The sequence below is a fragment of the Dermochelys coriacea genome, chromosome 1 (genome assembly GCF_009764565.3).
Source record: "Dermochelys coriacea isolate rDerCor1 chromosome 1, rDerCor1.pri.v4, whole genome shotgun sequence".
NCBI lineage: Eukaryota > Metazoa > Chordata > Testudines > Dermochelyidae > Dermochelys > Dermochelys coriacea.
In genome coordinates this window covers 194,077,162-194,100,699 of record NC_050068.2, presented here as the reverse complement: position 1 = coordinate 194,100,699, position 23,538 = coordinate 194,077,162, and the positions used below count along the sequence as shown (strand labels likewise).

The window sequence follows — 23,538 nt, the reverse complement described above, 5'->3', positions numbered from 1 at the left end:
GGGAAGCTTGCACTCACATTGCTATTCTTGTTCTAAAAATAAATAATAATAATAATTAGCAGTGATAGGTCCTGATTCAGAAAAGCACTTAAACCTGTGCTTCCAGCAAAGTACTTGAACCATACTACAGTTATAAATCTCAGAGGTGGGCCAGCATTATTATCTCCATTTTTCAGATGGGAAAACCGAGGTGTAGAGAGATTAAATGGCTTGCGCAAGGTCACAAAGCAAGCCAGCAGCAGACCCAGGAATAGAATCCAGATCTTATTCCCAGTCTAGTGCCCTGTTCCCTGGAACATGCTGCCTCCAAAGCAGTTGCTTAAGCAGGGTGCACTGAGCATGTGAGATTCCAATTGGCTTCAGTGAGACTACTGATATGCTTAAAGTTAGACATCTTAAGTACCTTGCTGAATTGGGGATTTGAATTTATAGGACTCCAGCTGTGTCAATTTGCTATTTTGCCAGTAATTCACTTAAAGTTACTGGCGTAAAAATTTTTTTGCAACTAATATTCAGCTGTTAGTTTTTCACTATAGTCAGATTTATGGACAGGAGCTTCTAAATAGCCACAAAAAGAAAAGGAGTACTTGTGGCACCTTAGAGACTAACAAATTTATTTGAGCATAAGCTTTCGTGAGCTACAGCTCACTTCATCGGAAAGTGAGCTGTAGCTCACAAAAGCTTATGTTCAAATAAATTTGTTAGTCTCTAAGGTGCCACAAGTACTCCTTCTTTTTTTTTCTGATACAAACTAACACGGTTGCTACTCTGAAACCTCTAAATATCCAGCAATTTATTAACCTGAGGCTTTTGCCTTTTCCATTATGTGCATCAGTATTTAACCAACAGTGGATAATTTTTCATTTCCCCAGCATCAAGTTTTAGAAATAAGATGTTGCCTTGCAGGCATATGGTAGTAAAAGAAACAAAGTGTACTAAAACTCACCATCCGCTACAATGAAATTATGTTAATATTTATAATTCATCTAATTTAAGTCAGCGTTAACTTCAATATAAAACGTATAACTTCCTGAAGCAGCTACTTTGGCAATATGACCATATTTTGGTAAATAAAGGTGATTTATCAATTTGAACTTTTACTTCTGAGCTCACTAAACATATTTCAACATATCAGATATTCAGATTTGCTGATTACTATTTCTTGACTGAGGATATGTTAGCTTTGATTAAAATAAGTTCTCTTTGAGAGGAAAAATACTCTACTAAATGCACCTAATTGTAGACCTGTTTGTAGTGTGCACTCACAATGATAGCGGTGCTTTATTATTTTTAATATTTATTTATAAACTCAGTTGCATAAGAGATTAATCAACAAAGAAAAAACATGCTTTTGACAGACTTTCCAGCACTTCTACTTTCTTTTTCCCTAGCATAGATATTTATAATGTAAGAGTGGGTCCATAAGATTTTTTTTTTTTTTTTGGTATGAATAGGAGACTTCAACAATTCAACTTATGAAAATATACTGGCTTTGGGTACTTCTGCCTGCAAGAAAGTTTAATGAAATGAAAGCTTAGTCTTTAGCAGGGGAAAGAAAGCTAATTGAATTTTATAAGAGTCGGTTCAGATTATTAGTTGCTTAGGAGACGTAAAAAGAAAAGGAGTACTTGTGGCACCTTAGAGACTAACAAATTTATTTGAGCATAAGCTTTCGTAAGCTACAGCTCACTTCATCGAATGCATAGTTGTTTGTTTGTTTGTTTGTTTTTAATAATAAGACTACTTTCCCACTAGTATTTTGGTGGAAGGGATTTTTTAAGTGATGTAGGTCTACACAGGTGCAAAAATCACTTTGAAAATATGAAGTAGCACCCCACTGGTCTGTAATGTCACTAAGGGCCTGTGACACTCAGGGGCCTCATTCAGCAAAATATATATTCAGTGGGTTTCCATGAGATGGGATCTGTAGAACTTAACTCGGATTCGAGAGACCAAAAATGTCTGTCTGTCTTTGCTACGGATGTTAACAAGTTTTGTCTCCCCCTTCCCTCGCTAGTTTACAAGTGAACAGGAAGGTGCATCTCCCCCACTGCCTGTTTTTCTGAAAGGTAATAAATATGACAGGCTGTGTCAGATTCTGCTCTCAGCTTCGCCTTTGTAAGTCCAGAGTAACTGCAGCCATTGTAATGGAGTTACTCTGTATGTGCACAGGCGTAACTGAAAGTTCCGTGTCACCCAGTAGGCCTGAAAGAATGCATGCAAAGGGATTCATCCTGCTTCCCCTGAATTCAACGAAAGCAGGATCAGATTGTAGAGGACCTGATCCTGCTCTTATTAATGTCAGTGACAGCAGAATCAAGGCCACAGGAGGGTACAAATGAAGAGGGCGCACACAAACTGCCAGTGCCCTGGTAGATTGGGACTGCTAAATACACCACGCTGCTATTGCATTGAGGTCTTTGAACCTAGGCTTTTTCAGTCTCTGCACCATAATATTTTCAATGAGCTCCACCAAGACTTTTCAGAATATGCTTTGGCATAGGTCTCATTTGTTCTCCAGTTTTATTTGTGTCTGTGTACCACTCAATCAGGAGTTACCCAGTACTACCAGCAAGAGCTCTTGAGGGTGGATAATACACATCACATGATAATAGTTAGGATTATGCCTCTTGCAGAGGAATAGTCAGTCATCTTTCTCCAGCCTGTGTTATTTTTATGGCATTTTTATGTGTATGGGATTTTTGTGGTTGTTAAAGCAATACGTATGATGATGTCATCACAAGAGATTTGCAGATGAATTTGCTGTAGAGGAGAAGCAGGGTGGCTAAATTTCCTTTCACTTACACCAGCATAAATCTGGAGGAACTCCACCAAAGTCAGTGGAGTTAAACTCATGTGAGATTCTGACCCAAAGTCTGAAAGCAATAGCCTCAGAAGGAAGTCTCCCAGTAGTGTTTTTGCCTGGTTTCTGAAACTATATTGTTGGGTTTAGCCAGGTTGGATTTGCTTTCTACAGATGGTCTTTGGGCCAACCAGGCAATGAAACAACTAGGCAATGAAATATGCAACAGTGATTTTTCTTAGAGAGAGGATGATACATTGGGAAACTAAGGCATTTTTGGCCTAATTGTCACTGAAGAACAGACTAGGGCACAATTCTGAATCTGGATCTATGCAGTTTGATTCCTCAGAGCCACAGTGACTTCAGTGGGGCTCTGTGTAAGCATAGGGATTCACCCATATGCATCCAGGTGCAGGATCGGGTCCCTAAAGTTGTTAGAAGACTCTAATTTTCCTCAGAGGAAGCAGCTCATACCTTTGCTTCACATTATTATTAATTATCATTTATATTACAATAATGCCCAGAGGGCCCAATCTAGGTCATGGGCCCATTATGCCGGAAGCTGCACAAACATATAGTAAGAGACAATCCAAGTCCTGAATAGCTGACAATATAAGATGACAAGAAGTATAGGAAGAGTGAGGGTTGGGGGAAGAGAGTCAAAATATACAGACTTCACCTAACTGAGAAGGTATTCTTCCATTTTATGTTTTCCGATCTATTTGTTGATGAAGTATAGGGTGCACACATTATGATTTGTTGTAAATCATATCACCCTAATTTGACCTTGGTCCTAACAAGAAGGATCTTCTCTGGGTCAAGTTTTCATTTATGCCCTGTTTAAACTACAGTACCAATAATGCTACCCTAAACTACAGTTTTGCGTCCCTAACAGATAGGTATAAGTATAGGTTTAGGAAAACCATTATGCTTGTAAGATTTGATGTTTAAGTTTTAATACTCATCAAGAAATTTTGAATAGACTTTCCAGGTAGATTTTTGAATGCTTGTCATTAAGGGAGAATGCCATTACCATTGTAGTTCAGAGCAAGATCAGTTGTGAAAATCTCAGATACCCTGGATGGCTAAGTAAGGGGAGCTTTTGGAAAATCTGGAATAGAATTGTGTACTGGGGAAGAAGTATTATCACACCCACCTTTCTGACGTGTCCAACTTTAGCATTTCTTTCTCTTTACAAATGGTTTCTTCATGCCTAAGCTTCCACTTGAATAACACTGATTTATGTAGTGTGGAAAATGACATGCATGGCTCAAATCATGCAAGTCGGTGAGCATTCCATGTGCCACACTTGCAAGATCAGAGCATAACTTTAATTTGAAATGGTCTGTAAAATAGATTTAAAAAAAAAAGTAGAACTCCTTTATTTAGTTGTGTGGAATATTATTTCTGTACAACATATTAAATATCATCCACGCACAATATTCTTAATATATTTTGAAATAAGTATGCAAAATTGAAGCATGATCAAATACTGATTATGAGGCTGGTGTACAAATTACTAAGCAAATTAAAATAGCGTAATTAATTTCCAGAAATTAGAAGAAGAACAGAGACATGCACTGGGTGGGTGGGTGGGTGGTGGAGAAAGGGGAGGAATTTGATGTTTGCAAAATGGAAAGTGCCAAAACTGGTAGTGAAGTAGGTTACGCAAATTGCTATTGAAAATGTAGTATTCTGGTCCTATTGATAAAAAACTTTCTTAATGCATAAATAGTAACCAGAAGTTCCAAAGATCATGCAATCAAGAATGTTAGATTAAAGAGAGAAAACTAGTTTTTCAACCAGAATAAGGGGGAGGTAGCTTTCAATTTTGTTTATTGGTATACAAAAGATTAACAGGAGGTAAAAATATGAAGGGGTAAATGCTGTCCTTGGAAGTATGTGTGGAACTCTGTGACTAGAAAGAGCATTGCATGTATGCATTTGGAGGCAAAATTTAGCTTTGAATGCAAATTTGGTAATACGGCCATATTTGGTTTAAAACTGTTGTTTTTGCCTGTTGCCAAATTACAATACTTCTTTATTTAGTAATCCAGTATACAAAGTAGTCCCTGGTGTTTCACTGCACTCGATATTGTGACAAAGCAACTGCAGGGTACGTGAAATGAGTTGTATAGTCAAAAGGCACACTGTATGGCAAGGCTAAGTTTTTCAAAACTGCCACAGTGATTTGGACACTCCATTTCCATTCTAATTAATTAGAATTGAGCATCCAAAGCGCTTTGGCAGTTTTTAAAATCACAGCCAAACTGTTTAACTCTTAGAAATGACTGTTCACAGGAACAGTCCTGTCACCCTGTCAAAAACAAACTTTGGGCTGTGTCCCCTTTAAAATCTTTGCAGGATTATCTGATATTGGTCAGTTACAGAAGACACATAAATGGGAAAGCCACTGATCATTTTAAGTAGAAACCTTAATGTAAATTGCCAAGCATTCCATCTCCATGTACTGTGTGGCAATTGGATCAGACTGAATCAGAGGTACTCTTGAAAAAAAGAGGCAGCTCAGAAGGCCTAATCAGACATTCCACTGCTTGTGAGAATGGATTTCACCTAAAGAATTATAGAATATCAGGGTTGGAAGGGATCTCAGGAGGTCATCTAGTCCAACCCCCTGCTCAAAGCAGGACCAATCCCCAACTAAATCATTCCAGCCAGGGCTTTGTCAAGCCTGACCTTAAAAACTTCAAAGGAAGGAGATTCCACCACCTCCCTAGGTAACGCATTCCAGTGCTTCACCGCTGTCCTAATGAAAAAGTTTTTTCTAATATCCAAGAATTGTAATTAGAAGCCAGCTGTGGCCAGTAGTCAAGTGGCTAGTTTATATGGGCAAAAATCCACTCCCTGATGGATCTACAGAGTAACACTTAGTTTGCTATGGCTCTCCCTTTAGTGTGGTCAGACAGGTAGAAAACAAAACGAAGCTGTAAGCAGGCAAAGTGTCGTCAGGGTCAGACGCACCCTGTCCCACTGGTAGGTGGAGATAGGAGATGTGCAGTTCAACTATCTATCTACCCCCCATTAAGGAATGCAAAATTCCACATTTGGATTGTAGGCTCATAAATGTACTGCTCACACAATTACACAAAATATTCATATTTTAGATGCTTTTTTTGAAGGAGCAGTTATCCATTTATAGGTCTATCCTAGCCCTTCCCTCAAAACTTGGGTTTTCCATATTTTATCCTAATCAGTGAAGTTGGTATTCCATCTTAACAGTTACGGTGACTCTTGTATAACCAAATATTCATAGCTGAGATTAGAGACATACATAGAAATTAAGAGAAAATTTGAAACAAAGGTCAAAATGATATTGTAAATTGTGAGTCTATTAAAAAAAAATCTTCCTGAAAAAAGTATAAACTCAGGTCATTTAAAAAACAGATGTTAAAACATAATTACTGAATATTATCTACTCTTTTTCCTAAGAGAACAGGCCTAAATAACAGGAATCAGTCACAATGAAGGGGTCACCATTCTCATTTTAATATACATTTGGAACTAGTGCAATCATGTCCGGAGTCTGGGGACAGCCAGATATTTGGGTAGCTTATTATTTATTATTGAAACTGCAAATTATTGAGACACTCTATGAAATCCCCTTTAAAAAAGAGTGCTTATTTAACATGAGTGTTTTGAACAGAATGTTTTACTGATGTGGCTGATTTTTATAGTTTGCACAGCTTCATATGGTTGAACCATCATTTTCCTAACTGATGTGGGTCTTAAAAAAACAAAACAAAAAAAACAACCCCAAAACCCATGCAAAATATTTTAGATATTTTCCTCAGGAGCTCTCACAGTGTGAGTCATGCCTAGGTGTTTGAACCAAGATTTTCAATAGTGGTTTTTGGGTGCCCAAGCTGAAACACCCTAAAGGGGCCTGATATTCATAAAGTGTTTAGCACCATTCTCTGAAAAATCAGACCCCAGTAAGATCTTTCATGCTGGACATTCTGCAATTGAGCCACTCAAATTCACTGATCATATTTGACAATATGTACTATGACACTCTTTTTAAATGGTTCTCATAGTCTTTGGGCCTAACTCAGACCTGGTATAAACTGGTGCAACTCTATCAGCTCTTGCAGCACAGTGCAGACAGAATTCGGCCTTTTGTTTATAATGAAAGCACTAGCTAAGCCTGCTAGGAGTAGTGCATGTTAAAAATATTGCTCTGACTACATTGATAGCATGTAGTTGGAGGAACTATATCCATTTTTATATCTCATGGTGACAAATAAAACTTGCTGGCTGTTTCCCTTCCCTTTGATCTATCTGATTATTTTCCCAACTTGATGAAAATATCCCACCAACAGTCCAACGTTTCTTTTAATATATCCTTATGTTTGGGCACTTTACAGAAAATCTTAGCCCCATTATCAAATGACATAATCCCATAACACAGGAAATATACCACAGAGAGTCTGATCATGCTCCCACTGAAGCCAGTGATAAACGTTGCCATTGACTTGGTGGATAGAGATGTAGGTTCATAAGGAATACCTTCATGAATCTTTCCTACATCAATAACATTTCTTAGGGCTCAGCTACACTTAAAAAGTTTTACTTTTGTTGCAGGGCTTGTTAGTTATACCAGTAAAAGCCCTAGTGTGGCTACAGTGATAACGGTGTAAGGGTCCCTGACATCCATATAGTTTATTCAGCTTCCCAAACCAGAATAAACTATACCAATTTAAGCACTTTTATATGGGTGTAATGGTATCTGCACTAATGGGTTTTTTACCACTTTAACTATTCCGGTATAATTTATCGTGCAAGTTCAAATAAAGCCAGCTTTGATGAGTTAAAGATAGACTAAATTAGTGCACTTTTCTAAGCTAAAGAAAGGGTCACACCTCTCAGGAGGTTGGGGGGAGTGAAGAATGATTCAGTGGATAAGGGTTTTTTGGACTATCCTGCAGACTGAGCAGCCCTTACAAAGTTCTGTGCACTCTTATCACCAGCCTACCCCGTTTGGTACAAAAGACCTGGGAACTTGTCCGGTTCTGCCACTGATTTGCTTTGTGGCCTTGGACATGTCCCTTTGGGCTAGATTCACAAAGGAACTTGGGTGCTCAACTGCCTCTTTTGGTACCTCAGTCCAACATTTAGGTACCACTGACATTCTCAAAACTGCTGCTCAGCTGCTGCCTAACTCAGTAGGAGTAGGCCCCAAAGTTTCCCCTAGTAGACGTGCAAAGACAGCTAAGTGCTGATGCAGCTCCACAGCTAATGAGCAGCTCAGAGCCTTAGCTCATGGCTAAGTGCTGGGGAGATACTCAGGCTTGGCATTCTCCTGCTTATCTCGCCTGTGGGGTCCAATCTGGTAGACATGCTGAGTCCCCTTTGTGAAGCTAGTCCTTCCTCTTTCTAATGCCAAGTCTATACTACACGCTTACTTCGGTATAAGCGTGTTGCTCAGGGGTGTGAAAAATCCACATCCCGAGCAACATAGTTATACTGACCTGTAACCCCCCGTGTAGACAGCGCTATGTCGCCAGAAGAGTTCTCTCACCAACAGATACCGCCTCTCACAGAGATGGAGTCATTAAGCCAGTGGGAGTCCTGTCATCTTAGAGCAGTGTCCCCCAAACTTTGGGGATCACTCCCCTAGGGAGGCGCAGGGGTACATTTGGAACATTTGGGGGGGCGTGGGGTAGGGAGGGAGCGCCATGCTTCCAACCCCGCTCCACCCCCAACCCCAGCTCCACTCCGCCTTCAGCCCAAGCTCTGCTGCTCAGGGGTGGGGGGGGCGGCATGTGTCTGAAAAAGTATGAATGCCACTGGCTTAAAGTGTCTTCACCAGAAGCGCTACAGCAGCTCAGTTGCATTGGTGCAGTTGCACCAGTGCAAGGTTGTAGTGTTGACCTGCCCTAACTCTGTTTCCCTATTTGTAAAGCAGGGACAATAATACCTTCCTGACTTCGTAAAGCATTTTGCAACCTATGGATGGAAAGCTCTGTGCTGTAGAACTGGTCAGAAAGTTTGAGACTTTGAAATTGACTCTTCCCCCGGCCTCCCTATCCCCCCAAAAAAAGCTTTTCCCCATTTTTAACCCTCTGTTTCATGTAGTGAAAATACTTAGTATTAACATTACTACCACCAGTTGCTGTTTGGCATACACAGCACATGAGCCTACTCAATTTTTGTTTAATATGCTTGCAGATCACCTGTAAGATCTGGGAAAGACGGTCTTCTCCGTTCCCTCAAAAGCTTAAATTTGGCTAGATTGATTTGTGGCTTTCTCTCCTGCCATAGACAGGAAATGAATCTCTTGCTAACCCAACGTGATATTAAATATACAACTAAATACATATCCACTAGGAAAGGCTTTCAAATTATACAAACCAAAGCAGTGGAGGTCATATTTTGTCAAACAGGGAAAATTAATTATAAAGTAATAATACTTAGCACTTTTATTTTGAACTTTACAGATATTAACTATCTGATCCTTACAACTTTCCCCATATGAGAGTTATTCTCATCTCCATTTGGTAGATGGAGAAATACGTGCAAGGATGTTAAGTGGAAGCCATACAGTAACTAGCAAAGCCAGACAGTACTCCTGAAGTTCCTAACTTCTAGCCCTATGTTAAGTCCACTAAACAATGTTGCTACATTGGTGCCATAAACTAAGTACTGTATATGCAAATTCCTTGCATCTGGAAGAGAACTCTCCCCCAACTGGCTAACTAAGGATGGATGGATATATATATATATATAATTAGTGTCAGCAGTGACATTTCTCAAGAGACCATATCATTTCAGTATTATTAGCTATGTGTATGCAGGGTCAGACTAAATCTTTTAGTGTCCTGGATCAATATTGTGAAGTGTTGTATTTTCAAGATCTCATGATGCATGATAAAAACATTGTGTTCTGGATCACATCCTGGTTCTGTTGATCCAAGGTTCCACCTTTAATCCTCTGCAGTACATACATTGCCGTGCACTTTTCATAAATACATAAAAAATCTCTAAGACAGGCAGTGAGTTCTGCTACTCTCAAGATCGGCATCACTGGTTTGGAAACAGACTCTCTTTGGCATGTTAGGGTTTTGTGAGGGACTTGACAATAAAAGTCCCAAAATGTACTTTGACAAATGACTGTCTATATAAAGCAAATTGGCCTGAAAAGCCTTTGCTCTCACTCACTCTTTTCAGTGTCTTGCACTGTTTTCAGCTCTTGGTTTTTATGCTGACCCAGGACTCCAAAAACATCCTGCCTCTTAATCGATACCTCATCTGAGCACACTTGAATTCCATTTCACAGAAGAATTCTTAACACCAAAAACTCACCCAAGTGTTTTAACCAGCACTGCAGTTGAGATGTAAAAAAGTTCCCATTAAACTCATTCAGAACTTTCCAAAACTTACAACTTCTGGGAATCATGTAATACACTTTAAAAAACAAAAATGGGTACTGGAAAAAATAGTTGAAGTCTGGAACTTGGCACGAGGACTAATACTTCAGCTTGGCTTAAAAGAAAAAAAATTTGTTTTATTTAACAAAAGTAGGAGTTCTTGAAAGTGGTGCCTTGATCATGCTTAGTAGACCCAGGTCTTTAAGCCTACAGTTGCACACTGGGGGCTGGATCCTGCAACTGCATCGTCATGTGCAGGCTCCTAAGCCCATGCAATTGCAGGAACAAGGCCTTATACATGTGTGCAGCTAATTAAGGACCTGCTGCCGCACTCGGATCTGTTCACGCAGACTTCTGTGCACATGCAGAGTTCTCTTGAAGCCAGTGGAGCTCTGCATAGGTGCTGTAGTCTACCTGAGCAGATTTGATTGTGGGGAAGGGTCTATGCTCGGAGAACATGAAGGTTTGCCTAGCACAAAGCTGATGGAATTTGTAAACTGCACAAGCTGAATCTACTTTGAGTCAAAGTGCTTGTAAATTCTACAAGCGGAGTCATTCTATTTTTTTTTCCCATTTTTTTTAAGAGAGACAACGGGTAACTGGGGAAAAAAATCACAACGTTAAGGATACACAGCATCATAAGGAGTCAGAAAAAGCTAAAGTTATAGTTACAACAGCACTGTTGGTATATATGTAGGTTTTTGCTCTCACTCACTTTTCTTTTTTCTGGTTAAACGTATTGCTTAATAAATTATTTTATACCACTCCTTGAGAAGACACAATCCACCCATCCACAGGTAGCAAGAAACTTTTCTGGTTGCTTGTCATCAAATTCTACAGAATCTAAGCTTTCATTTAAAAAAAAAAAAAAATCTTGCCCCTGTGGCTGTGGAGAATAACCTTCCAGACATCAACCAAGTGTAAAGCAAAACCATAACGTCTGCCTGAGTTTGCAAATGGGGCCAGAACCTCTCCTTCTGTTCTGCTTCGAGATTTTTCCAAGCTGTATCAGAGTGAAAAACTTTCTGGTCAGTTTTCCCTATTGCTGTTTGTTGTCCTGTGGACAGCAGTGAAACTGAAAAGAATCAGATCCTTTTCAGTCTGCTGCTGTTTGGGAAAGCTGTCATCAGCAACACAGGCAGTCACGGGATCTATTTCCTGGGAGGAAGACTCACAAATGAAGACTGGGAGAGAGTAAGGTAGAGGAGAGATGAGCCAATCCATCTTTGCAGCAGCCAGGAAGCTCCTGAGGTAGGGAGGAGCTTGGTGCTGGGTTCTTACACCTTTTTCCGAAGCACCTGGTGAAGGCTCCTATCTGAGACAAAATACTGGGCTTAGATGGGCTGGGGCTCTGGTTCAGTCCAGTGTTTCTAGCTAATGCTGCTTCTCCCTTTCAGCCACCAGGGTGTTAGATTTGTCACCTAATACCTGCAGTCAAATATTTTTAAAAATAGAGTTCCCTACTAGAGTGAGGGATAGATGGGTACTGGGATTCCTACCAGGGTGCTATCACTTTCCCAGCACCTGGAGCAAGGGAAGGGACTTCTCCCCATGGTGTTGCTGCTAGACATTGCTTGCTTGCTTCCCTTGTCTTTCCTATTGGTCTTTGACTACTAGGTTTAGTTCTCTGGCTATTGGGTTGGGTTTTTTAAAATATAAGGGGTAAAGGGATGTGATGGCTAGCCAGAGAGAACTACTTGCACAATGGTCAGGGAAGTATATGACCCCTAAACATTCTCCCCATTATAGGAAAGACAAAATGGTATACTAAAAGGAATGCTAGTAGAGAATTGTTGCCTAATCATAAGTGTATAATGCCACTTTGTTCCACTCTATTGACCAAGATCTCATGGTTGCTTCAATCTGCTCTAACAGAAGTTTAAAAAAAAGAAGTTTTAAAAAAATACCCTGAGTATGAATGAAAGAGGCCATCCCTGCCATGTTTCTGTCTCTGAAAAGGCCTGAGGATCTGTAATTGTTGCTTTTGAATGCATTTATTAAACTCTGAACCAATTACTATGCTCAAGCCTTTACCAAAGAAGATTTGCTGAAGTCTCATGAACAGGTGTGCTTACCTGGGCCTATCAAAAGCCTTCTCTGCACCTAAAGAGAGTCCAGAGGAGTTAAGTTTGCCAGAGAGGCTCTGCTTCATCTCAAATGTATACAAGTGTAACTTCCCTGAACTCAGTGGTAAACACTTCCTTATTTACTCTGGTGTGAGAGGAGAATTGGTTCCTAAGTCTTTTCACATTACTATACCTCTGCCTTTCTCACAGATCATTTGGTTCTGGCAGGCCAAAAAAGAGGCCAGTATCATTTAGGCTGTTGACGAGGGTTGTGGACATCCATACCCCACTTTCTCAGTTCACTTTTCTTTCTGAGAATTGGAGTGGCAAAGATTTTATTTAAATATAAGCAGGGACCAAGCAACCAGCGATTCAAAGAAAACCTTGCCTCTAGTTTTCCACTGCTTGTACCTTGTGTGGTCACTGGCACCTGTGCTAAGTGGATGTGGAAGGCTATCATTCTGATTGGGAACTGTTAACTTTACACTCACTTACCATACATGTCAGCGTTTACATTGTGTGGTGGTTAGAATCTGAAACAAAATGGTCAATTTCCAATTTACCTCATCTAAGAGCTCCTCAGCCTTCTGTAGAACATGTAAATGGGTTAAGTCTGTCCAGGATGGCAGCCATACGCAGGGGAGACTGGACATAAGTAGAAAGTCAGCCAGGCCTACAAAAGGTTGACAGGAAGTCAGCTCTGCAATCAGGTGGCTAGAAGAATACAACTTTTGAGAAAACTTCACAATCATCATCATCACAATTTGATGACAGTAGGGCTGCTCACGCTACTCAGTTAAGCATATGCACAAATTGTTGCAGGACTGGGGCTTAATGTGCCCTTGTATTCCATAAATATTTCTGATTGCCAAGGACAATAGTCATCTGCAGGAATTTCCCACCTAAATCTATAGAATTTCTGTGTGGGATTTTTATCAAATATGTGGAATTTATATTGGGGGTTGTGACTACAGTGCTTGACCTGAGTGAATTTTTTTAATTAATTTTAGGCTTTTCCACAACATTAAGTGCCTATCCAGAGCTCAGTATTATTGACTCGTATTAAAAACACCATCCATGTGAACAATAAATCAGCATCCTATCATCACACACAAAACTAGAATTAGTAAATCAGGAAACATTCAAAATAACTCTCCCCGCTACAAATACCCCCCCCCCTTCTCATTTTCATAGTGGGTAAAGTAAAACACAAGGAGAGTCATTCATAAATATTTATTCACTTTAACTGATCTGCCTTAGCTGCAGCAGCACCAAACTTCCTGGGAGATCCACAGAACCCCACAAGCTGGCAGGAGCTAATTGCTCTAGATCACAGACGTGCACAAAGGTACAGATTTCTCCCATTGTTGCATGCACCCAACTTCTGTTGAAGCTAATGGGAGTTGGGTGGATGTGACTGCCAGGGTTTAAAAAAAAAAATCTAGCCCCAAAGAAACAAAACAGCACAAACCAAAAGCCCTCCCTATTTAAACAAAATACTCTCTGGGGAGAAGACGGGAGGACCATATTTTGTTTGGGTGTGTGTACAATAGGGATTTGGTCCATGACTTAGGCTGCGAGGTGCTATGGTAATACATATAATAATAACAACAAACACATGTCGGATGTAAATTACATTGCTTAATGCACTACTGGAAGGTGCTCAGATATTATGGTGATGAGCACAGTTTAAGAACTTAAATTCGTTTTTCTTTTCATATATGTTGGTGATGCACTGACTTTGGAATGATTCAGGAAAGCAGCCTAACCACAGGAAATACTGCAAAATGGGAGAGAGACATCACTGAAGAAACTTGACTTCATAAAGCTGCTAAATGGCAGGGCATGAGATTCAAAGTTTGAGAAATTGGGAGTGAGTGTGCATAACTTGCAAACTCACCCTGAGCAAGCTCACCTTGGGAAAGTTCATCTTGAGGGTGGACACAACAGCCAGGGCAGAGGAGGTGGGTGGAGGGGAGAAGACATTCTCTACTGCATTTATAAAAGCTCTCCAAAAGATTTCCTGTGGAAACCATGAAGACTCAAAGCAGCATGATGGGGGTTTGTGGATAACTGGAAGGCATCAAAGTGCCTACTTCTAATTAGGAAGGCAGCATAGGCTGGGGGATTAGGCCCTGGACAGTAATGCAGGAGACCTGGGTTTTCCTTCCAACTGTCCCACTGGCCTCCTGCATGAGCTTGTGCAAGTCACTTTTCCTCTCTGTGCCTCTATTTCTGCGTACTGTCCTCCTTTATGAATCGCTTTGTGATCTATCGATAAAAAGCACTATGTAAATTGTTATTAACCCAGCTTCTTTCATCAAATACATGATTCTAAAGATCACTGGATCTGTAGGCATAGCTGCTTAATCTCACGCTTTTGGTCTAAGACTTATGCTTCTGTAGGATTTCTCAGGCCTATCCCCAAATCTCATGACTTTTAGCTATGAAAGTGGCAGCGTACTGAGTACAGGAAGGACAGTCTTGGGCCCTGATTAAGCCTGCCACAGAGAATACAATTCTTGAGACTTGCTGCTGATCAGAATCACTTAGTTGGGGATTATGTTTAAAATCCATGTCAGGGTTTTGTTTTTATCATAAAAAGCCACCTTGGGGACAAGGGCAAGGGGAGAAGCTAATACACTTTGGGGACAGGGGTAAGGAGAAAGGGTCAGATAAAATTCTGCTGAGTTTCAGTGTAGCAGCCCAGTATTTGTGGGAGGCTGAAGACCATCCTGTTTATGTGGAAAGAGATTTCAGGATCCCTATTTGATCCACTTGACCCCCAGAATAAATGATATGTAGTGACCTTCTGAAGCAAGAGCTGTATTTTAGGAATAGAACTAGCTTTTACTACTGTGTGAAATTTGAACGTCCTTCCCTCTCTCCACCCGTCCTCTAATGTTATATGTAGAAAGAAGAAAGGCTATGAAAGTAACTGCCATGTTAAGGATATGTGAAATAACTGCGTTGGATGTCTTGGCATGAATTTTTCCATGCTGAGCTATGAAATTAAGTTGATCTTTCCACTATACCGATGGAGACAGCTTCTTAATTGATTAAGAACATTTAGACTCCATTTATAGTTGCCTCACAAAGATGCTCAGTTGAGTCAGATGCATGCTCATACAGCCTGCTTTGGAGAGGAGAGGCAAGTCCAGGCACAGAGATGTTCTCTAAATCACATAAGGTTATCATGAATTACCATGCTGTGGTGGCACCCACACTTGTCTCAGCCTTTAGCCCCTTAGAATGCTATGTTACCAGAGGTTGGAGGGAACATGTCCTCTTTTAAGCCTCTCTATTCTGTATATGAATTTCTAGGAAAACTGACTCTTTGGGTTTAATTTCTTCACGTTTGTTCTTAGTCCAGAGGTGAATATTTTTTGGAGAGAGGGATCACATTCTGTTTGATCATTTTTATGATTTTCAGTGTAAAATATTGTGATTTCCAGTGGTTAAGCTTTTTAGGTGCTTTTTATGTTCTGTCTACATGTGGGTTGTTTTAATGTTCGTGCTCGCGCTCTCTCTCTCTCTTTCTCAAAACTAAGCAAAGATTTAGCCCTTGGTGAGGACTATAGTGAAATATATGACATTAGCCTGCAGACAGATTTGAAGAAATCTGGTTCACAAATGATGTAAAAATACGATGAGGCCATAGATGCATAACATGTTCTTTTTATCATCTCTTTTCACATAGGAAAACATGCTATTCTAGATGCATTGACAGTCATGCACATATCTCATTGCACACTGAAATGAATATAGCTGTATCTGTTTCATTAGCTGTGTCTGAGATTTTCCAAGTCACCCAAAGGACTTAGATGCCCAGTTCCTATTAAAAATCAAGGAGAACTGAGCATTAGATCACCTAAGTTCTTTCACAAGTTCAAGGGAGCTTTCTGACTGATAGACACTATATGCTCCTGAAAAATTAAATGAGTGCTTGATTGTAAATTGTGGCTTAATAAAAATGTGCAGAAGTGGAAGGCTCGGGTTGCTCTACTGAGCTTCTAATGTCAATCATCTTTGGTTTTAAAGAAAACTGTTTGTTCACAAAAAGTTAGTTGTTGTGACAGAGTGACAGAGCTCAGCGGAGTAGCACAGAGAACTTGTATTAATTCCATCACAACCTCAGCGCAGAAAGAAGCTGCAATGTTCACAGCCTCATGCTCTCTGGTCAGAGTAGAGATCTGTCAAAGGACAGCATATGACAGGCGGTATTCCTCTGCTGAATAAACATGCATGAGTTCTATTTGAATTGCAGGTGCATTTAGAAGGATTACAGTGACACTGAAGGTCTGCATAGATTGCTGAATAGATTTGCGATTAGTTGACACTGCTGCATAATTCCCACTTTGCTGAAAACATTGGGGGGAGGTCTTGCATAGGCATTCCTCCTCCCTAGTGCAGGTACCCACCTCCATTCACCTTCCCCATTGCCGCCTCCAGACCCTGGCTTCAAACTTTCAGCCATGCGGGTGGTTTTAGTTAGTGAAGAGGCAGCTGTGGCCATTTCAGCTTCTAGGGGATGTTCCAGTGAGATACTGAACACTTTTAGCTCTCACTGACTTCATTGAGAAGTCAAGGCATTCTGTACCTCACAAGTGACCACCTAATGGGATAAGAAGAGGCCTGTAGTAAATGCCTAACATAATTGAGAAGTCTATCCAGCCAGGCACATATATTGGCTGTTTAACAGGCTGAGTTGGATGCATTCTGCATCCCTCATGCCCCTTGCTTGTTTCAGGATTTAGGTCTAATGGGCTGTATAGCACACAGGGCCTTAACTAAAGGTTAAAGGTTTTGTATTCCTACCAACCCCCACTGTCCCAAGCCATCCATTTCAGGTACAACATAGCTTGAATTTAACAATCAATAAAACTTGACATAAGGATTTCACACCCTCAGTCCTACTTTCTCCAAGCTGACCAAGATGTCAAAGATCATTCAGTTTATGTATTTCCTTTTAGCACCCTGGAATTGGAAATAATATATTTTGACATTTAAATTGTCTTCAGATTAAAAGTGAACTCCATGAGGTTTGCAATTGGGCTTTTTTTATGCAATTGTTCTTTTATGTAGTTGAGCTCAAATAGAAGAATCATCAACTTAATTTTTATGTATGGTTTTCTTTGAGAGAGTAAAAACACTGGTAGAAATAGTGAAATAAATAAGTCACCATTGAGGTAAAGGTACCGATATCTATCTAAGGTATTTATAGAGCGTCAATCAACTTAATATTTGGGAGGTGGTGTAACCTATTGCTCAAACAGACAAAGCCTGTCTTTCAATGGTTTTGGAGAAAATTCGGGTATGTTTAAGTGACATCAATTGTCCAGCAAGCTACAAATGTTACATGTGAGTAATGCTTTGAATATGTGGCCTGACCCCAAGGTCCTTACCCAGTCATAATCCCACAGAAGTCCATACAGCCTGTGTACAGCAAATCTTTTTTTTTTTTCCTAAGTAATCTCTTCTAGAGAAAATATTAGGATATTATTTTTTTTTTTTTAAATCAATACAGCATTTTAGCGTGTTGAAGGTTTAAGTAAGCGCCCATAGACGGGGATTATTATGTCTTTGTGGTTGAAGTAGTGCAGTGGTCTACAAATTAAGTAGCTGAAGTTCATAACCCACATCCATACTAGAGTCAGAAGGTTAAATTTATAATAGTTTGTTTTCCCCAAAGCAATCCTACAATAAAATCCAACAAAAAAACCAGTACGGGACTCAAGTCTCCCAGTGTTGTTAGTTACAATACATGGTTGTATATAGAAGAGACAGGTAAAATTCTGATTCCAACAATGCTTTTCACTGTGGGCAGTTAGTAGCAACTAGCCCCCTGCTTTATCCCATCCAAAATGTGATGGGGTAAAAAACTCTATGGAATACCTGTGGGGTCCAGGGAGAGAGAGGAGACTGACAGTCAGTAATTTCTCTACCTCCCCCACTTCTGCAGTCCCAGCAGGTGTGCATGGAGGGCCTTTCTGTCTGAATTTAAACACCGGTGCTTCTTTAATAATACTGTTGCCACTTTTGGTCTGAGTGATTAGCTAGTATTCAGGAATTCTTCCATTAACTTAGTGGCATTCACCCATTACACTGGGAGTTAGGTTATAAAAAAAATTTCACAGCCCTGAGTGACTTAGGCCTACACTAGACATTTAGGTCGGTTTAATTAGATGGGTCAGGGTTGTGAAAAATCCACCCTGCTGAGCGATATTGTTAAGCCGACCTAAGTTCCTATGAAGACTGCGCTAGATGGATGGAAGAATTCTTCTGTCAACCTAGGTTCCGCTTCTTGAGGAGGTGGATTACCTATACTGACAAGAGAATCCCTCCTGTCAGCATAGGTAGTGTCCACTGAAGTGCTACAGCAGCGCAGCTGTAGAGTTTTAAGTGTAGACACGCCCTTAGCTAGGTCAATCTAATTTTTAAGTGTAGATCAGGCCTTAGACACACACGAGAAGTGAGTCACCAGGTCATATAGAGAGTCTAAGAAAGAGTTGGAATTGAACCCCTGCCACTTTGAAACCACTCTAGTGCCTTAGCTACTACACTGTGCTGCATCTCTGTATAGGAAGACTATTTGGGACTATAAAAATTTGTGTTCTGCAGAAATGGAGGGTTTATTTATTTAGTGTGTGCATATGCATGTGAGCTAATCTTTAAGCAATAGCTGGATCCCGTGTAGCCACATTTGAATAACAGCCAAGGCGCCCTCCTCCTTCTGCAGGTTCTCCCTTAAATACCTTGCACTCATGACTGGTGTGTATTTGCTATGTACTGATATTCCTTTCTGAGTTGATTTTCCTTGCAAAGAAGTATGCTGTATTTATATCTATATCACTTAGTAGTTTGTATAATGTATTTACTTTTAAGTCGTTAGCTTCAATTACCACGAGAGATTTTCTTAAGGATATAAGTGATCCACTGTTTCTAGCAAATGCTACTTCTGAATATTGGTAATTTGCCTTGTGCTTTTATGCTATAATGTTAAATGTTGCAGAACAGAAACGTACTTTTTTACACACACACATTCCCCAACAAACGAAAAAACCTAGCTCAATTTTTGATTGATCAGGAAAGATGAATCAGTCGGTTTTAAACACCATGTCTACAAGCATTGTATAAAAAGTCTCAGATAGAAAGGGATTTAGAAAAGCCAGTGATTCACGTCCGCTTACTGTATTATGTTTTCGGATACAAATAGACTTCATAGTGAGAACAAGTAAGGCAACTGTTTACTCAGGTGAGCAAAATTTCAGTAAACAAAATTTTTATCTCTGAAGGTGAAACAACCTAATTTTAAAGTGAGATTGCGATTAGCTAAAGCTAATCAATGATTTTATAAAGATAAAATCATTCTATGTAAATATACACAGCTTAATCCATAAGAGGTGAACAATTGGCTGGATGACTTGTGCACCATGATGTGGCGAGAAGCCATAATATGGATCAGTTTGCACACTGAATACTCCTGAATATGATGGTTCTGTGGTCACATAGGCCTTAGTCCTCAGTGCTTCCATAGAATTCTGTAAAACTTGTACTGACTTTAGTCATAGCTGCCAACAGGTTTGGCTGAGACTTTTCCTCCTTTCAGGAATTAGTTCTAGGGTGTTTTTTCCCAGTCCTGGCCGTTGTTCTGGGCACTGTGGGTTGTGGGGGCTGTTGTTCTGCTTGTCTGATTGCTGAGGCAGCATGTGATCAGCTCCTTGCTCCCCCTGCTGGCCCTCATAACCTTTAGCACCAAGCCTCTCCACTGTTCTCAGTGAGACTGTGAAAGCAAAAGGCAGCTGCTTCCAGGGAAGCTGAGAGGCACAGTGCAGATGCTTGGATTGGGCAATCAGTGCTTTACCCTGTGCCAGTGAGGCCAAGCTAGGAATATCCTTGACTGGGCAGAGGTAGGATGATCCTTCAGGAGAGAGAAGGGGAGCATAGTGGAGTGGGGAGGGGAAAAGGTTGTAATGGTCAAGGGACAGTTTCTGACCTAATCTGTGGGTATTCTGGGATCCTTCGTGCATGTACACGCTCCCTTCCCCCTCCCCTATCCCTTGGAACATTCTGGTGAAGCTTTAGTTATTTCCTCTGCCTTTTTTTTTTTTTTTTCACTCTTCTAGAAAGAAAGTTTGTGGTAAAAAATACAAGCTAAAATTCACCAGAATGGGCATTAAGTCTTCCTGCAGCTTCCAGACACCTCCCTGTGTTCTCCTTCCCTGCCTATCCCAAAGAGGCAGTTCTTACTTAAACTGGGTGCTGAGCAGCCCTCTGGCTTCCCCAAATGTGAGGAATACAAAGATTGCTTAGAGCCACCTTTGCCCCACCTGCTCCTTCTCCGTCCTCCCACTGCTGCACTTACTGCAGGAAAGGAACATCTCAGAATTGGGGCCTGGGACTTCAGTGGGAAAACCTTCAGGCCTCTCTGACAGGCATAATACTAATGAAGGAGTAATGCTGCAGCCCTGACTTCAAAGGGAGTTTTGTCCAAGTAACAGCTGTAGCATTAGAACAACTGGTACTGAATTCTCTCTGGCTTCTGCACATGTGCATTGTTCTTGATTGTTGCCTAATTATAAGCATGCAGGTAAGCATCATTTTCAGGCTTTACAATATACAGACTGACTAGTGTTGTTGTTTTTTTTTAAATTGTAGTATTAAAGTGTTCTTAATAAGACTTCTTTTTTTAATGTTATAAGTTGAATTTCCCAGGAATCCAGTGTTGTGCAAAGGAGATAGTCAATGGCATTTGAAGCTAGAGGAGTTTCAAATGAGTAAAACCTGCAGTATTTGGCCCAATCGTTATACGATTCAATAAAACAATTACTCGTACTCCAACAGGAAATTATTCAAACAAATAGTTGCATACAATGTCTGGTTCTAATTGAGCTTGATGTTTTATCAGTTGGCTCCCCATTTAGGAGAGAACATAGCAAGCATAAAGCTAATATAAATTGGTGGGGTGAGATGGATTTCTTTGCAACTGCTCTTAGTGGCTTTGCCTCTTTTTAAAACAAATATTTATTGAATGCTGCAACTTTAACAGTGCAGCAAGTGCTTTGAGCTTTGAAAGAAAAGCGAATATCGCATTGTAAAGCAGCACCAGGATATGCCTTGTACATATTGTCTCTTATGTTAGAGCTATAAAATGAACGGAGGAGTATTTTAAATCAGTTTTCTAAAAATCTATTTTGCTTTTAAATCTTAGATTCACTCCCATTATTCCTAAGCAAAACAAAAAACACCTTCATTTATAGAAGAGTTAATGTTGAAGATATGTTTTAATGGAGTCCAGCTAACATTCCATGGCATTACAGAGTTATAAAAAAAATTTTGTACCTTAAAACCCAAATCTTAAGAAGTCTCAAAATAAACAGTTACCCACTCAATTTTTGTCTCTTGTGGGGTTTTGCACTGCTGCCAATCACCATAGTATCTGAGTGCCTTCCACACAGAATGAAGAGCAATAATGGAGACCCTACCATAGTATTTTTGGGGAGGTAGGAACTCTGGTTGTGGTAGGCTTTTGGTTTTGATATTTTTACATTTATTTATTTACATTTTTCTTTTTAATCATCCGCGTCTGACCTCATGGTTGACCCTCACTTTGTCCCATTTGGGGTTTCTTTGTAATGGCAATATGTTGTTGGATGCACTCTCTATCTCTCTATCTAGAGATATAGTACAAGGTTCATTAATTTGTCTGTTCTATAGGTTCTCACAGTGTGATATTGATATGTTTGTGGGAATTGAATATTTTTATGCACAATTGGAATGATCTGTGTAATGTTCTGAAACACTGAGTATTGATCATTTGTTTGTGTGTTTGTGTGTTTGTTTTGTAAGTGTGTTTGTGTTTGTTTGTTTGTTTTGTAAGTGTGTTTGTGTGTTTGTTTTGTTTTTGTAAGTGTGTTGGATTTGGATGTTTGTATTATATTGAGTAGCAACTCGCAGGATTTTTTTAAACTAGTGAGTAATGTTGTAGTGTTTGTTTACGGTATTGGTAACTGATCCCTTGAATAGGAAGTGGAATTAGTAGAAATCATAATTTATTGACCTTTGCATACATATGTTTTGCAAATTTTAGAAGACAAGGTTAAAGATGGGTAGATTGGAATTGCAAATCTGGTGCAGTGATGGTGAGTGATTATATGGCACTGGGGAATTGGTTGGATCTCTTAACTGACAATCAATTTGTACAGACGTGATATTTTCTGGGTGTTTGTACGAATCCAGTGAAAGATGCCTTCAACCTTATTTTGTTTGTAACTGTTATTTCTGCCCTTCATATTTTTCCTCAAAAATCTTCTTCCACAATCTTGGTCTCTTTCTCAGTAATTTTAGTGCTCAGGAAAAGTACCAGATTGACAGTCCTCTTACAAACCCATTGTGCCCACTAGTTCCCCAGTCTTCCACCTTTGGAACTAATCTTAAACAGTTTGGTGAATTAAATCTTCACCTGTCCTTAATCTGGGGTGGGAGTTAGAAACCATATCAAATAAGTTTTGACAGTTCTAGTTAAGTAGTAGTAAAATGGCAGGGTACTATTGATGATGTTACATCATATCCATTAGATTGAAAAGGTATGAATTAGAAATTCAAGCAGTAATTCAAAACATAGCTTGAAGAAAAGCAACAAGCAAACTGGCAGGTATTGATTTGCCAACATATACGTCAGCACATTCGGTCCTTTTTTCTGTTCTACAATAAATAATTCCATAACCAATTAACTGATCCCATTTGATCGTGGCCATTCACTAACTTTTCATTTAATTTTTCCTGCAAGATAATCCTCAGTATAATCTAAAACTCCAGGGACAACTTTTTCAAACCGTTTTCTTTGTTACTCTTCTGCTAAAAATCCAGAGTTGGTGACCTTTGAGTAAAAGTATATTTGTTATTTTGATGCTCTCAGTCGAGAAATAGCAAGAGAAGCAAAGATACAGACAATAATAATTTGAAGTACATGAACTCAGGAGGCAGATGCTCCTCAAAGAAGGTTCATAAATGCTAAATTAATCTTGAAGAAATGAGACATTTTTGGACTAAAAACGAAGCAATGCTTACGGCACTGGCTCTCCAACTTTTTACCTAGATCACCTGTGGTCTGAAGAATGAAGCATGTTGAGTACTAAGCACTGGAGGATTGAGAGCAGTGGGGTGTCCGTAGGCGTATTCTGTTATGAAATGGTTTGCAGAATAATTGGAGAATTACTGGTTTAGGACTCAGTTCAGTAAAGCGCTTAAGCACATGCTTGAGTTCTTTGAATCAGGGTGG

The 23,538-nt window shown here is 39.8% G+C and overlaps 1 protein-coding gene across 13 annotated transcripts in view; it reads left to right on the top strand.

Annotated features, from left to right (window-relative positions):
* BBX (BBX high mobility group box domain containing) overlaps window positions 1–23,538 on the top strand; it is a 189,916-nt gene that overhangs the window by 7,337 nt on the left and 159,041 nt on the right. For 2 of the 13 annotated variants that reach the window (XM_043510822.1, XM_043510825.1), the window contains exon 3: window positions 4,853–4,919. The exons of 10 other annotated variants lie outside the window; for them this stretch is intronic. The gene's annotated coding sequence lies outside the window, so the exon portion shown is untranslated. Of the gene's footprint in view, window positions 1–4,426; window positions 4,463–4,852; window positions 4,920–23,538 lie in introns of those variants that run through there. One more of the 13 variants, XM_043510837.1, reaches the window with a different exon arrangement.